Source organism: Nanorana parkeri, unplaced genomic scaffold (assembly GCF_000935625.1).
Source record: "Nanorana parkeri isolate BGI_ZX_2015 unplaced genomic scaffold, ASM93562v1 scaffold166, whole genome shotgun sequence".
NCBI lineage: Eukaryota > Metazoa > Chordata > Amphibia > Anura > Dicroglossidae > Nanorana > Nanorana parkeri.
Genome location: NW_017306434.1, coordinates 1,491,617 through 1,496,428, shown reverse-complemented (window position 1 = coordinate 1,496,428; position 4,812 = coordinate 1,491,617). Strand labels below are relative to the sequence as shown.

The window sequence follows — 4,812 nt, the reverse complement described above, 5'->3', positions numbered from 1 at the left end:
CCCTCTCTCTCTCTCTTCTCCCTCTCTCTCTCTCTCTTCTCCCTCTCTCTCTCTCTCTCTACTCTTTCTTTCTCATACAATTTGATATTTTAGTCATGACCATAACATATAGAATTATACATTCCCAACTTTTGTTCTTCCTTTAGGAGGAGATAATAGACAAACAGTCAGGAAGAGATGCATGCCTAAAGATCAAAAGCTAATTTGTAATCAACCGATGTTTCTAAATACTACAGAGGAGTTTCAGTATGTCTTGTTCTCAACATGTTGTGATGATTCAGACGGTTGTAACACAGGAGGGATCCAAAGTAAGTATGAATTTACTTAGTGTCAGGGTGTCAGGGTCTGCAAACTCCCTATAATGAGTTAGTCTGAGGCAGTTGCCTCAAGCAGCATCTCATTGGGTCACGTGGAGGGGGACAGGCAAAGTGGCATGGCCTCTCTGCTGCATAATGTTTGCATTGTGCATGCAGCCCAATTTTTGGCCAGAGCATCCCGGGTTGCTACTAAGACCAAGATTGTGTAAGGGCCACAAATATCCCCCCACTCAGAACTTAGCAACCTGGGACGCTCTGGCCGGCATCCTGCCCAACTCACTAATGTCACTGGTTGCCAGGAGCTGGGCTCCTGCCAGAGCATCCCAGGTCCCCCCCAGTCTCAACACTGCCATCCCCTCACCTTCTCATGTGCCACCAGCAGCACACCCCCCTCCCCCCCAGGACAGCAGGGGGGCTATACACCCCTGTGCATAACTGTTTTACCTTTTACTAAGATAAAGTGAAAATCCTCTCTACAGAGTGAAAATTTACTTTCAGGGCCTGTTCACACCTACCATGCGTTAACAGTGCGGTGAGGAACGCTGCATTGCCATTAATTTGAATGGCACCCCAAGCGCACCTCCCGCCTACAATGCGACAGTACTGCAATAGTGTGCATTGTGATTAAAAAAAATTAGTGCATGCATATTTATTTATTCAATGGCAATGCATGGTTGCAGCACGGTTGATTGCATTGTGGGTGAGAGGTGCATTTGGGGTGCTATTCCAATGAATGGCAAGGCAACATTCCTCCCACACTGTTGACGTGTGGTAGTTGCGTTACACGGTACCATATGTTAATTATGGAATTATGGAATGATCATAGTAAAGCAACCCCGGGTTCCTGTGTGTCCATCAATGGAGGGCGTAGGGAGGTTTCTTACTGTTGCTTGCTGCAGTTTTTCTGATTTCTTAAAATGACTTTTTCTGCAATGTCCAGTGCCACAATTGAACCTAACAAAGAATGGTCATTCATGCCCAAGCTGTTTTGTGGAGGGCAGCGATAAATGCACAGATTTCGGAACCGTTGAGTGTGCCTGCATGCAGTTCCAGTGCTTCAACTTCTCAGGCATTGCAGCTCGTCCAGGTAATGTTACCATCCTTGAACCCATGCATGCATGCTAACACACACACACCAGCTCAAGTGTTTGAAGGCACACACACACAAAAAGGTATTCATTTAACCCTTTCGCTTCCAGGCCCAGTGCACGCACACACACAAAAAAACATAATGTGCAAGATTCCTACTAAATCTAAAAGATTAAACTGCATTGAGTTAGAACCAATTCACACCATAAATATTTCACATAGTTGTTGTTCCCTCACCCTGCATCATGCTCTGCAACAGCTTGCCACCCACTGATGACAGCTATTTACACAGAAGAGTTAGGAGGACTCTTCTGCTATAAGATTATGGTGACTGGAGCAACAATGAGCTTATAGCAGAATTTCTGGATGGGGAGTAGCACTCAGTATAGCGGCTCCTCCCCATTCAGAAACTGGTGGTAGTAAAATATTTTACTATCATCAGTGTCTGAATGAATGGGAAGCCTCTGTACGGAGTGCTCTCCATTTATTTAGAACAGAGGATGCAGAAAAAGAAATTGAGGACTTTGCGTCCTCAATCTATTTTCTATTTTAAAAGGTAAATGTCAGGGGTCAGATATTTCCCAGAAGCCCCCCAATAGTAAAAAATTAATAAAAAATAATCTAAATAATTTCAGATGAAATGAACGAAAACTAAAAACGTTTTCATTCGTTTCATCAAGCAAAATTAATTTTTATGCTATTTTGGATTCAGCAATTGGAGTGTTCTGGAGTCAGGGCGCATGACGTCATATAACACCGCACGTGTTGGGCGCCACCATCTTGGTGTATATCTAGGTATACACCAAGATGGCGGCGCATATATCGGCGTGTGATGTCACCTGACGTCACGCATGCAAGACCGCATGTAACGTCATGCTCCCCGCCTCCAAGATGGTGGCCCGCATTCGCAGAACGTGTTGGTGGCCAACATGGCCGCCGCACATTCTCAAACAAATGATTATGTGCCTGAATACATTCTTCGTATATTCGTACATATATTAATTAATTCATTTAACATGTAGTCTAGGTTTTGTGTTCTGTTTTTTATTTTTACTTTTCTAGATGCACCTATTTGAAAAAATGGTCGGCATGACAGCCTGACACTTTTTTTTTTATAGACTCTATTTTAGTTTGACATTTATTGTTTACCACTTGTTTACCTTCTGTTGTTTTATGTAATAAGAATACCTATATTGTGCCTACAAAGTTTAATAGCTTTGAATAAAAGTTTTATTTTTATCATACTTTATAATATGTTTCTTTGGGGCTTAACAAAATGGGAGTCTTTATTGGAAAAAAATGGGTGTGGTTACTGAGGGGTGTGATTACTGAGGCGTGTGGTCACTGAGGGGCGCTGTAAAGCTTTCTTGCACAGGGCGCCTAAAGGCCTGAGGCCGGCCCTGACTGGAAGCATTGATTTGTAAGGGCCCTTAATAACAGTAATTTCTACTAGGGATGAGCTGAGGGCTGGACCACACCTAGTCCGAAAATTAGTTCTTCCAAACCCAGAAGCAAGATGGGGCTACCCACCCATTCAGCTGTGGGGAGGAACATTCCCTGCCCGAAGCTGCACAGAAACAGAAACAAGATGCTTTATGACATCATTAAATGTCTTTGACCAAATATAGACTTTCCCCAACCACAGCTAAGTGGGCAGCAGATGGAGCTTCCTTCTCTGTTGGGACGAGCTCAGGTTCGGACCAGGTTAGGAATCATGCCTTTAGTCTCCTACAACATGACTTTAGCATGTTAATGTTTAGAATGAATGTTTGTGCCTTTACTAAAATTTCTACTTTATACATTTATTTTCCTTTGTTGCAGATGACATTGACAAGCCATATGCATTTCAAGGCTGTATCACCACCGGTACTTGTTTAGTCGACCTTACTAACTTGCCAGGAAGTCGGGTTGATAAGGATACCAAGTTCTCATGCACATAAAAGAAGAAAGATTGATGGATTGCAGAGCCGGCAAAGCTGTGTAATCATTTAGTTATCTGCTTTACTTTGATCCTGCCCAGCATGCTGGAGGTCAACTCCTCTTCTTTCCTTCTTGTTTTCTCTCTGCTGCAGGTTGCACCAGCTCACCACAATGGAATGTTGCTAAGAAGGTGGTTGTAGGGCTGGGGCTGCCATGTTTTCAACTAGCTAGTCCCAGTCTCCATTGTGTCCCAATGTAGCTGTAAGTGAGGGTAGCCTGCCCATGGGTTTCCAGCGCCAGGTGAACAGGGCAACGTCTTACAAGACGACATATTGAGCAGTGTGTACCCAATGCAAGTAGGGTGGCAGAACCAAAACCAGCATGCTGGTCATTTATTACTCAATACTAATCTTCCTTAAAGCAAACCTTCAGTGTGTAAAACTTTGTGATTTGATATTGGAAATTGATGGCAGGCACCAACAGTGTTCCTGCATGCAGTACAAGCTTTCACCTAGATACTCTAGGAGCCCCTACACTCAGAGCACACTAGAGGTTCCTATAATTGCTTCTTATTAGTAGGTTACAAAGTTTTATTCCGCTACTGGTACACTTTAAGGTCTTCAATGTCTTGATCTTTCATCTTTCTATAGGCTTGCAACTGCTTAAGAAATGATTCTATTTGTAACCGCCAAGGTTATGTACCCGGACTCTGTCCTGAGCTGTAAGCTTCAGTAAAACAATGCTTTATTCTGCAGCAAAATTGTCTCTGGTGTCTCATTCCATTATAGACAAGGCAACTGCACTGTGACCATACATAGCTTAACCACTTGATGCCTTTCTCACCTTAGAATCCTGAGATTTCTTTTTTTTTTTTTCATTTCCGCACAGTGTATCTTTTAGGGTTTGTAGTTTACACTAATGTTTTATAACATGCATTTATTTCTGGACAGATAGGGCTTTAATTTAGAAGCAAATAATTTTGGTACACATATTTTGATTGATTACAGGTATTTCTATAGCGCTGACAATTTATGCAGCACTTTACATAGTTGCACATTCACATAAGTCCCTGCCCTCAAGCAGCTTACAGTCTAAGGTCCTTATCTCACATGCATTCATACAGGGACAATTACTCTACCAACATGTCTTTGGAGTGTGGGAGGACACCCACACAAGCACAGGGAGAACATGCAAACTCCCTGCAGATAGTGTCCTGGCCGGGGTTTGAACCAGGGACCCCAAGTGGGAATATGGTTTATAAATATTGTCAGTGTAACATTAGATTAAGATTAAGGGGTCTATTTACAAAGCTGAGCTGCATTCAGCTCGGCTATTCTGCTCGGTACCTTTGTGGTACCGAGCAGAATAGAAAAACAGTAAAAAAGTAGAAAAAAAAATTGATAACGATTGGGCGGAGCTAGCAGTGACAGCTAACTCCGCCCAACTGTTTTCTTTTGGCTCTGCTAAGCTCTCATTCTAATGACAG

At 42.8% G+C, this 4,812-nt stretch overlaps 1 long non-coding RNA gene across 1 annotated transcript in view; it reads right to left on the bottom strand.

Moving 5' to 3' along the window:
* LOC108785543 overlaps window positions 1-3,849 on the bottom strand; it is an 18,554-nt gene extending 14,705 nt beyond the window's left edge. Inside the window, exon 1 of the long non-coding RNA XR_001941138.1 lies at window positions 3,674-3,849. This is a non-coding gene — a long non-coding RNA (uncharacterized LOC108785543). The remainder of the gene's footprint in view (window positions 1-3,673) is intronic.
* Window positions 3,850-4,812: the final 963 nt, after the last annotated feature.